The sequence below is a fragment of the Ovis aries genome, chromosome 1, assembly GCF_016772045.2.
Source record: "Ovis aries strain OAR_USU_Benz2616 breed Rambouillet chromosome 1, ARS-UI_Ramb_v3.0, whole genome shotgun sequence".
In the NCBI taxonomy this organism is placed as follows: Eukaryota; Metazoa; Chordata; class Mammalia; order Artiodactyla; family Bovidae; genus Ovis; species Ovis aries.
The window spans coordinates 115191622-115201654 of record NC_056054.1 but is presented as its reverse complement, the minus strand read 5'-3'; the positions used below and the strand labels follow the sequence as shown (position 1 = coordinate 115201654).

At 40.9% G+C, this 10033-nt stretch overlaps 1 pseudogene; it reads left to right on the top strand.

The window, feature by feature from the left end:
- Nucleotides 1-217: 217 nt before the first annotated feature.
- Nucleotides 218-3946, top strand: LOC114112694 (large ribosomal subunit protein eL15-like; annotated as a pseudogene).
- The last annotated feature ends 6087 nt before the right edge of the window (nucleotides 3947-10033 follow it).

Here is a 10033-nt window from a genome sequence, read left to right as displayed (position 1 = left end):
GGAGGGAGGTGGGAGGGAGGTTCATGTTGGGGAATACATGTAAGAATTAAAGATTTTAAAATTTAAAAATAAAAACTAAAAAAAAAAAAGGAAAAGACCATGATACTGGGAAATATTGAAGGCAAAAGGAAAAGGGGGCAGCAGAGGATGGGATGGTTAGATAGCGTCACCAACTCAATGGACATGAGTTTGAGCAAACTTGAGGAGATAGTGGAGGACAAAGGAGACTGATGTGCTGCAGTCCATAGGGTTGCAGACAGTTTGACATGACTTCATTACTGAACAATAACAAAACTCATTTACTTACCTGCATTCTGAATATCATATTCACTCAAATTATACTTGTCCAGAAATGACTTCATTTTTTAAACTCTCAAATGTATTCCTCCTTTTGTATTCTCTCTCTTATTATGAAACTACATAAACCAAGTCACTTTAAATTATATCTAGAGATTATCCTAGACTTCTGGCTATCTCTGCCTATTTAACTGATCATTAAGTCAGACACAACTGGGCAAATGAACAATAGCAACAAGTTATTTTTGCTCTACTTTGTGATAGTTTTAAAATCATTTGGTTGTTCTCTTCTCTGACTTAATTCAAAACCATATGAATATAAAATGAAGCTTTATATTACATCTCAGGTTTAAGAATGCTGCTGCTGCTGCTGCTAAGTCACGTCAGACATGTCCAACTCTGTGTGACTGCATAGATGGCAGCCCACCAGACTCTGCCGATCCTGGGATTCTCCAGGCAAGAACACTGGAGTGGGTTGCCATTTCCTTCTCCAATGCATGAAAGTGAAAAGTGAAAGTGAAGTTGCTCAGTCGTGTCCGACTCTTAGCGACCCCATGGACTGCAGCCCACCAGGCTCCTCTGTCCATGGGATTTTCCAGGCAAAAGTACTGGAGTGGGGTGCCATTGCCTTCTCCGCAGGTTTAACAATAGGAATATACTAAATTCAGTGTGGGTTCTGTTGATTTTTAAGGTAAATGAACAACAATCAACAGGAAATGTTCATTGAGGAGTTGGATTCATGAGCTCAAATATCAGTGAAGGTAACAAACTTGAGATGAAAGTATAGATTTGGGAGTGCTTAGAACGTAAATAGTGGTTATTTTGACAAGAGTATGAGCATCCAGCAGTGGGTCAAAGTTAGAAGCCTAACACCCTCTATTTTCTTCTGGGAAGAAATGCTGGCTGTGAAGCCAGGAAAATTCCAAGGAAAACTGAAATCTTGAAAGAACTGCTTTGGAAGATGAGAAGGGAAATGGACAAGAGAAGTGTGGCATGGTTCTTGAGCAGCCCTGAGAGAAGGAGGCAAGAGAACAAGGGGTGAGGGATTTCTAGGACCCCAACCAAAAGGTCCCATGGTGTCCTAGGATAGTGACTATCCCGGACTGTTAGTGAGGCGAAGTTAGGCAGGGGAAGGGGTCCTGACAGATTCAGAGAACAGGGGGAGTCAAGGGATTAGAGATCACAGTTAGAGCAGAGCAAAGATGTATAGTGTAAATAGCAGAAAAAAATACAAGAAAGGACAGAGTTTAGGTCAGAAAACAAGATTAAAGGGGTGCTGAAGGGGAACAGATGCAAGGAACATTAAAATCAAACATGGCAAGGAATTATATTGGGCACACTGGATGTGATGTCAACAAACACTAAATCTCTCCAATATTTTAGGTGTCTTTTGGGGTAACCAGGAAGGCCAGATATCAAAGTTCTTTTTGAAGATAGCAAAACGACAAGAAGTCACCCATAACACCAAAGAATGTTAGTTTAAGTGAATTATAAGTTTTCGGAAATCTAATGTGGCTAGAGACTCAGAAATTCACTCTGGAGTTTGGAGTGGGAAATGGGATGGGAAGATGGAGTGGGAATGAGATGCTACCAGTTATTGTCGCCTTGAATTAACAGAGGGCAAAACTCTGAGGTAAAAAAGCCTGTTTCTTGTGTGTTTAGGGGTTGAAAGGCCTCTAAACATTTTTTTTTTTTTTTCAAATTAGTTCTGATTTTAAGCCCTGGAAATTTAGAAACTATTTTACTCATGGAGGATGGGGGAATAAGGGAGGGGGGATATTTTTTTCTCTTTCTCTTGAAAATGAAACACTTCTTGGTAGGAAGTCTTTGGAGAAAGAACTGACTCACAGCTCTGCTTGTGACAACCTTACCATGGTGCTGCTTCTCGGGTCACAGAGAGCTTAGACTTCCTGCCAGTCAAGCAGGTCGAATTTGCCTAAAGAAGAATACGATTAGTATCTCTTCCTGAGAGACCCACTGGTTCATCCTGGAAGACAATTTGCTTTTGTGACTTTTTTCAGCTTCTAGTTTTAGATTTCTTATAGAAACTAAAGGAAAAGGCATTTGGGCTGCATTTTTGTTTAGGTAAACTTGTTTTAGCCAATTTTTCCTCTCCCCAGTATTTTTTTTTTTTTTCCCTTTTGATCCTAAGTGGAGATCATGTAAAGGGATAGTATCTCTAAAGACTATTACTATGAGACATACCCGCTCCCCCCATCCCTGCAGAGAAAAAGTCATGTATGTTTATGAGGTGTGTAGAGGCTGCAAAATACAGACAAAAAACACAGGCAGAGAGAAGAAAGACTACAAGGAGAGTGTCTAGAAATCACAAAAGGCAAAAAGCTCTGCCAAAATCCACAGAAATTTTAAAATAACAGGTATTCCCATTTTTAAAAAATGAACTTGTCAATCTAAATAAATTACACACATTCAATGACAAAACCTAAAATATAAAGAACCAGTGGAGAAAAAAATAATGAGAGATGAGATTTGCCCAGCTTTCCAAAAGTAACTTTGCCTTCCCAGGAGAGAGCTATTTTGCTGACTCACTAGTTAAGATGGTAGGAGAGATGTGTCAACAGCCCTAGAGAAGAATTACTAGCCTCAATTCTAATCATATCCAAAAAAATTAAAAAATCAGTGTAGTTGAGCAGAAGGATTTGGAAGTAGAAATACCATCTCTAACCCAAGATTTTCTAGGCAAACCCTGGGATCTCCACTCTCTTCCAGGGACTTTTCCCCACTAAGCTTGGTTGCAGAACATTCTGGTGACCATCCATAATGGAATGCTTTTCTTCTGCATCATAGCTAGTGCCTTAAGTTTCAAAAAGTTCTATCCTTGATAATTGGGTCAGGAATTCTGCTGCACATTAGACAGATAAAAATATTCAGCAAACCCTATGAATATCTACCAGTCATTTAGTGGGGTTATGGCACTGCATCCAATAGCCAACTAGCTACTGTTGATGACACCAAAGAACATAAATGTGATCCCTTACATTCTAAGACGGGAGAAAAGACATATGCAAGAGAGATTTTAAAAGGGCGATGGCCTTTGCATGTGGCGGCAGCCATCAGGCGAGATCAGATAGACACTTAAAAACACCTCCAGGAACTAGGGAGGAAGAAGCAACGGACATGACGCCCTCAGGGTACGTTGCTGGCAGTACCTCCAGCTCTCCATCCTGCACTGCACTGCTCCCCACCCTCACACCCCACCCAGCCAACAGGCATGCAGGCTGAGATACAAGGCCAAGCAAGGTCATGTCATATATTGGATTCCTGTGCACCATGGTGGCTGCAAATGCCCAGTTTCTAAGGGTGCTACGTATGCAAGCCTGTCCACCATGGGGTCAACCAGCTCAAGTTTGCTCAAAGCCTTCAGTCTGTTGCCAAGGAGCAAGCTGGATGCCACTGCGGGGCCTGTGGGGTCTTCCTGTGTTAGGGATGATTCTATGTACCAATCTTTGAGGTTATTCCCATTGATCCACTCCATAAAGTTGTCATAAGAAACCCTAACACCCCATGGATCACCAAACCAGCCCACAAGCATAGGCTGACATCAGCAGGCAGAAAGAGCCCTGGTCTCAGAAAGGGTCACTTGTCCCTGCACAAAATTGGTGGTTCTTCCCAGACGGCATGGAGATGATGCAATACTCTCCAGCTTGAGCTCTGCCGCTACGGCTAATATAAGTACTGTTTATAAAATTCTTACCTAATAAACAGTTTAGAGCATTCAAAAAAAAAAGGCAACAAACACAAACCAAGTCAAATGAGAGATGCTTACAGTAAGTAAAGGACAGAGGTGGTAGTGAGCTCAAGCACTCAGCAAACTTCATCGTGAGCAGGTCACCTCAGCGAGAAATGGTGCATAGGTTTTGAAGGGTGAAGTGTCAATAGCAGATCGTTGTTTTAGAATATCACTCCAGCAACATTCATTATGGATGAATTTAAGGAGAAAAGAGGACACGGAGACTACTGATTTATCAACAATGATACAAATTAATGTGGTGGAAGCGAGAATGGAGAGAAATAGATGTATTTAAATCATAGTAAGATATCTTGTTCAGAAATTAGTGACTGATCGGAGGAGAGGGTTGCCAAACAAGGAGGAGTTTAGAATAACACACAAGATTTTTTTTACTTAAAAACATTGTTTAGATTCACTCAGATAGGGAGTGCATTTGAAGAGACACACTTCTGTGCTAGTATTACCTAAAATGCATATATAGTATGAAATGTTGTCCTGGTTTGGGTTCCACTTCTTTCTCTTTCTTTCCTCCTTTATTTCAGGAGTCTTAAATAGTTTCATTCCCCAGCTTCATTTAAATATTTTTGTGGCCGAATTTCTTGCCCTGTTGCCTTTCCTTTGGCACTTCTGAAAGCCTTATGGAAGCTAATTTGAAGTGCAAACAGTTCATAACAAAGAGATTCTAAAGTTCATTTTATGGGGATCTCTCCAGTCTTCCATTCCTAACTCTCCCAACTTTTCTAATTAAAAAACTAGAAGAGGGACTTCCCTGGTGATCCAGTGGCTAAGATTTCATGCTCCCAATGCAGTGGGCCTGGGTTCGACCCCTGGTCAAGGAACTAGATCCCATATGCCACAGCTAAGAGTTTGCATTCCACAACTAAAACCCAATGCAGTCTAATTAATTATTTTTTAAAGGACAAAAAGAGATTGAGACAGGTAAGATAGACTTTCAAATGTCTTCACAAACTAGTCAGGTTTTCAAATAATGCTTTTGGACCTACGCATCTTTACCTGTATCTAAGCAACATTGTACAAGAAGTCCATGAAGACCAGTCTCCAGGCCAGGAGTAAGGCTATGAATTGCATTTTCAGCTGTTTGTTTTTTTTTTTTTCTGTAAAGATTTCCAATTTTCTGAAAATTTGAGCTCTCTGCTGGAAATCTCTTAGGCCTCTGAGTCAGGCCTGAGCCTGAGAGATGTGAACGCATTTATATGGCTGGATTAAGCAGATCATTTCTAGCCTCATTTGGCCTAGACAAGAAAGCAGCTTTCCCCAAGTTGCAGGTTCTCCCAGGAAAAAGGCTTCATCACCACTGTCTATTCTACTTTGTGTCTGGAATTGATGGAGCAACCAATGTTTCATGCAAGAGAGAAAGGGGAATTTGCACATGTCAACATTGTGTTGGCAGCAAAATGCCACCCCTGGTACATGTCTAGAGGCCCAGCAGCATAAGCGTGTATCTGCCAAGATAAGGATCGGTGGAAATAACCTAGGGCCCAGGTAAATGTCCCAACCGAAGTACTGCTAGTCAGCACTGATAGACACAAGACCTAGATACGTCACTCAGAGCCTGTCTCTCTGTTCTCCTGTGGCATTCAACTGAAGACAGTTGGTGAATGTTGGTTTTTCCCCACAACAGGGAAGTACTTTATGTCCCAGTCAGAAGTATTCTCAGAGTTCAGAAGTACTTTTTACTAAATGGTTGCTGCAAAGGTCAAACCGGTCTGTATACAGTAATCTCTGCTGGTAATGTCTTTCTTTTAGAATCTAGATCTAGGCTCCTAGCCATTAGGGTTTGAGCAGTTATTCCTGTATTTTCCGATCTGAGACCCCGCGGAATGAAGCCAATGGCACGGTTCTGTAAAACGGGGCCACCCTGAAACAAGTTGGTAACAGCGGCGGCAACAGTGGCAGGAGCAAGCCGGAGTTGAATTCCATTTAAATAAAATGCCAAAAGGCAGTCAGTGAAAGTGACATTTATGGTGTTACTACAAATGCATTCAGTGGGAAAGCTCAGTAGCAGAAGCAAGGGGGAAAAAAACAAGCTGTAGTGAAAACTGCCATCTGTATATTGTGCCCCGTTTTTAATATTCTGTATTCTCATAAAAAGTGTTGTTTCTGTCACTATTCAATCTCACAAACTCACACAGAACACTGTTAAAAGTCAGCAGTGTGTGAAATGGTATTTTAAAATAAATGAAACCCGCTCGCAGAGCTGCGGAGGAATATTGCAATGCTGGGCGCTGACAGACAGGCACTGAAAAGTAACAACCGTTATCATCTTAAAGCAAAGCGGATTAAATAAAAACCCACAGCCAGTGGTGCATTACCAAGTCTGATATTGACACAGCTGCTGTGGTGGTTATTTTTCATTGTCTCATCAAGACAAAGCATCATGGGATATCAATCTTCCCTCTGTCAGGCTATGCCTAGTATAAAGTTTTTCGTTTACATTTTCATTATATCCCTTTTATCTCCGGTGCCAGCAATTTTTTTTTTTTTTCCTTAACTGTGGGATCAAATGACCTGTGGGGCGGTGTTGGGCTATTAGCTTCTGGCCAGAAGAGCTCCCTCCTGGGGCAAAGGGTAGTTGAGCCCTCTTCCCCTCCCCCATCACCTCTGAGCATCTCTCAATGGTCTAAGATGGCCATTATCCTCATGTGCTGGCGGATGATTAGAAACCGGAATACTCATGTGTTTGTGTGGTGGAGAGAAAAATACAGAGCAACCAGGATAATGAGAAAGAGATAATGACTATGAGAATTAGAAGAGAATTTGAGAGTACTGTTTTACCTCTTTCCCTTTTCACTGGAGAGAGACGGTTGAAAAATACACAACTCTTGAAAATGCTTCAACTGAAAAGCCGGATTATAGCTTAACTTTTCTACACCACTGTTTTATTTTCTGGACTGGCTCACTCTTCCTAGAATTGGCTTTCAATGGAGAAGTTGACTTATATGTATGAAAATATGTTTTAATTTGACTCACAGAAAACAGTATCTTTGAAAAAAACTCAGTCTTCCTTGGGAGGTGGGGGGAATTGATAGTTTTATGTACATTTTTTCCCCTATGCTTGTGTCACCTAATTTAGAAGTTTATTAATGCTATTTCTTTAGGAGAGAAAATTCAGTTATGAAATACAGTATTTTGATCTCCTCTCTGTATGCCATTGGTTCCAATGACAAGAAAACATGACCACCAAGTTCTCTTAGCAAAGGTTAGAAAAATTTGATTTTTTAAGACTGAGGTGAGTATAACAGGGAACAGAGCTCAGAGTCCCAAGGGGTTCTGCCTCTTTCAGCATCTTCTATGTCCCCAACAGAAAGGTTAGAAATAAGTGAGTGCAGTCAAATCATGATGCTGTGCTGCTGCTAAGTCACTTCAGTCGTGTCTGACTCTGTGTGACCCCATAGATGGCAGCCCACCAGGCTCCCCCATCCCTTGGGTTCTCCAGGCAAGAACACTGGAGTGGGTTGCCATTTCCTTCTCCAATGCATGAAAGTGAAAAAAGTGATGTTGTTCAGTCGTGTCCAACTCTTAGCGACTCCATGGACTATAGCCCACCAGGCTCCTCCATCCATGGGATTTTCCAGGCAAGAGTACTGGAGTGGGGTGCCATTGCCTTCTCCACATGATGCTCTACACCTTAACAATACAGTGCTGTATGTTAATTATATCTCAGTAAAACTGGCGGAATAAATAAATGAAAGGATGTGCTGAGGTTTTGTGAGATATTCAATAAAAGGACTTCTCCCCAGGACTTCTCTGACAGTCCAGTGTTTAAAACTCTGTGCTCCCAGTGCAGAGAACCCAGGTTCAATTCCTGGTCAGGGAACTAGATCTTGCCTGGCATAACTAAGACCCAGCACAGCCAAATAAAGTAAAATAAATAGTTCTTTTTAAAAAAAAAGAAAAGAAAGGACTTCTCCCCATAGGTGCCTTCCATGCCAACAAAAAGCAAGTCAGGTCAAAGGATTCTATGTAAGTTAAGGTAATGCTTACTGACTACTGAACAAATAACCTTGGTACTCAGCATCTCAGTGGTTTAATAAAAGTTTATTTCTTCCTCATGTCACAACCAATGAAGGTTGAGTTGTCCTCCCACAATTCTGAAACATGTGTCCTCTGAGATCACTGCTGAAAGAGAGTATCCAAGTGTCACACAGAAAGTTTTTAGGACCAGGCACTAAAAGTTTTTAGGACTAGGCAAGAGGGTGTATATGTATATCACTCTGGCCTCAACCAGCTTTAAGAAAGTCAGGGAATCTTGTAAGAGGCTACATATGTATTCTGCAAAGGGATGCAGTGAACACAAGGAGGAAAGGGGAAGGTTGAAGGGACAGTGTGAAATTATAGTGAGTAGGAAGAGCAGAACTATCGTTGCAGTAAGGCATAAGGAGCAACTTCTACTTCATTCTGTTTAGCCATCCCGGCAAACTCAGTGACTACACCTCTCACTACCACTTCTGCTCGTATCCCCTGCCCTCCAACAGAAAACAGAGACTCCATAGAAATGTTCATAAAATTGTGTTCTGGTTATCCATTGCCAGGTGTTGACTCACCTAAAAGAAAGACATAAAACAGTACAACTTTCAATTTTTTTTTTTTGTAAATCTGGAAATTGACTGGGCTCAGTAAGTGTTACAGATTGGATATTTGTGTCTGCTCCCCAAAATCATATGTTGAAACCTTAATCCCAATGTGATAATATTAAGAGGTGGGGCATTTGGGGTGGGGATTGGGTTATGAAGGTGGAACCCCTGTAAATGCAATTAAGGCCCTTGTAAAAGAAACTGAAGAAAGCTCCATTGCTCCTTCCATCATGTTATGTGAGGTTACAGTGAGAAGATGACTGTCTCTGAGGAAGCAGTGTTCTCAGCAGACACTGGATCTGTTGGAACAATAATCTTGGACTTTCTAGCCTCTAGAACTGTGAAAAATATATTTGTATTCTTTGTAGACTACCCAGTTGATGATAGTTTTTTTAAGGCAGCCCAAATGGACTGACAATGAGGCAGTTCTTCCTCAAGGTCTTCAGAGAGTTTGCAGTGGAATAGTAACTTTGGTGGACCCAAATATTTCTTTATTCACATGTCTGGTGCCTGGACTAGGAAGACTCAAAACAGCTATGACTGCAATTGCTGAGGCTCCTTGAGCATCTCTCTGTACATGTGATTATTCTGTGTGCTCTCTCTACATTCTGGTCTCAGGGAGGCTGGACTTCTTATGTGGCAGCTAAAGGGTCTTAAAGAGAATTTCCCAAAAGAAACCACTAAGAATTATGAGGCCTTTTCTACCCAAGTCTCAGAAATCAAAAGGTGTGATTTCTGCCACAATCAGATCAGATTTCTTTTCTCTCCCAGTTCAACGGGAAGAGACAAAGGCTTCCACAAACAGTTTTAAAACCATCACAAAATTTAAAGTTTTCAACTACCCATCTTGATGAAGATGAATGTTCAGAATAAACCCCTATCCTAGCAAATTCTTAAATTTTAAGTCAGTCTACCATGGGAATAGATCTAACATGGTAATTCTAAAATAGAAGCAAAAATATGAGTGGCTATGAGGCACTGATTTTTTTTTTCATCTTAGTCATCCAGTTTGGTTAAATGTGTTCTATTTTTACATTTGCAACAACAAAAATCCTTCAGGAACTGTTCTACTACAGCGTTATCTCTTAGCTATCCATTCTTTCTGTAACATATCTAAAGGTTCAAAATGGATTTTTTTCAGGCAAAACTTTTCATTAGAAAAAGTTCTTTTAAAGAACCTCAAAATGTGACAATGTCTGTAATGACCTGGCTCCCATCCACCTCAGTAAAGAGAACTAAAGTTCTCTCTGTGAGAACTTTATCAGAACAGAAAGCTGGTAGGTGGCAGAATAGCAATGGAAAAATGTCAATGTCATCCTCACAACCAAAACCCTGACTTGCCTGTAGATATAAAGATCAGAAGCCTGTACACACAACCCCCAAATATAGG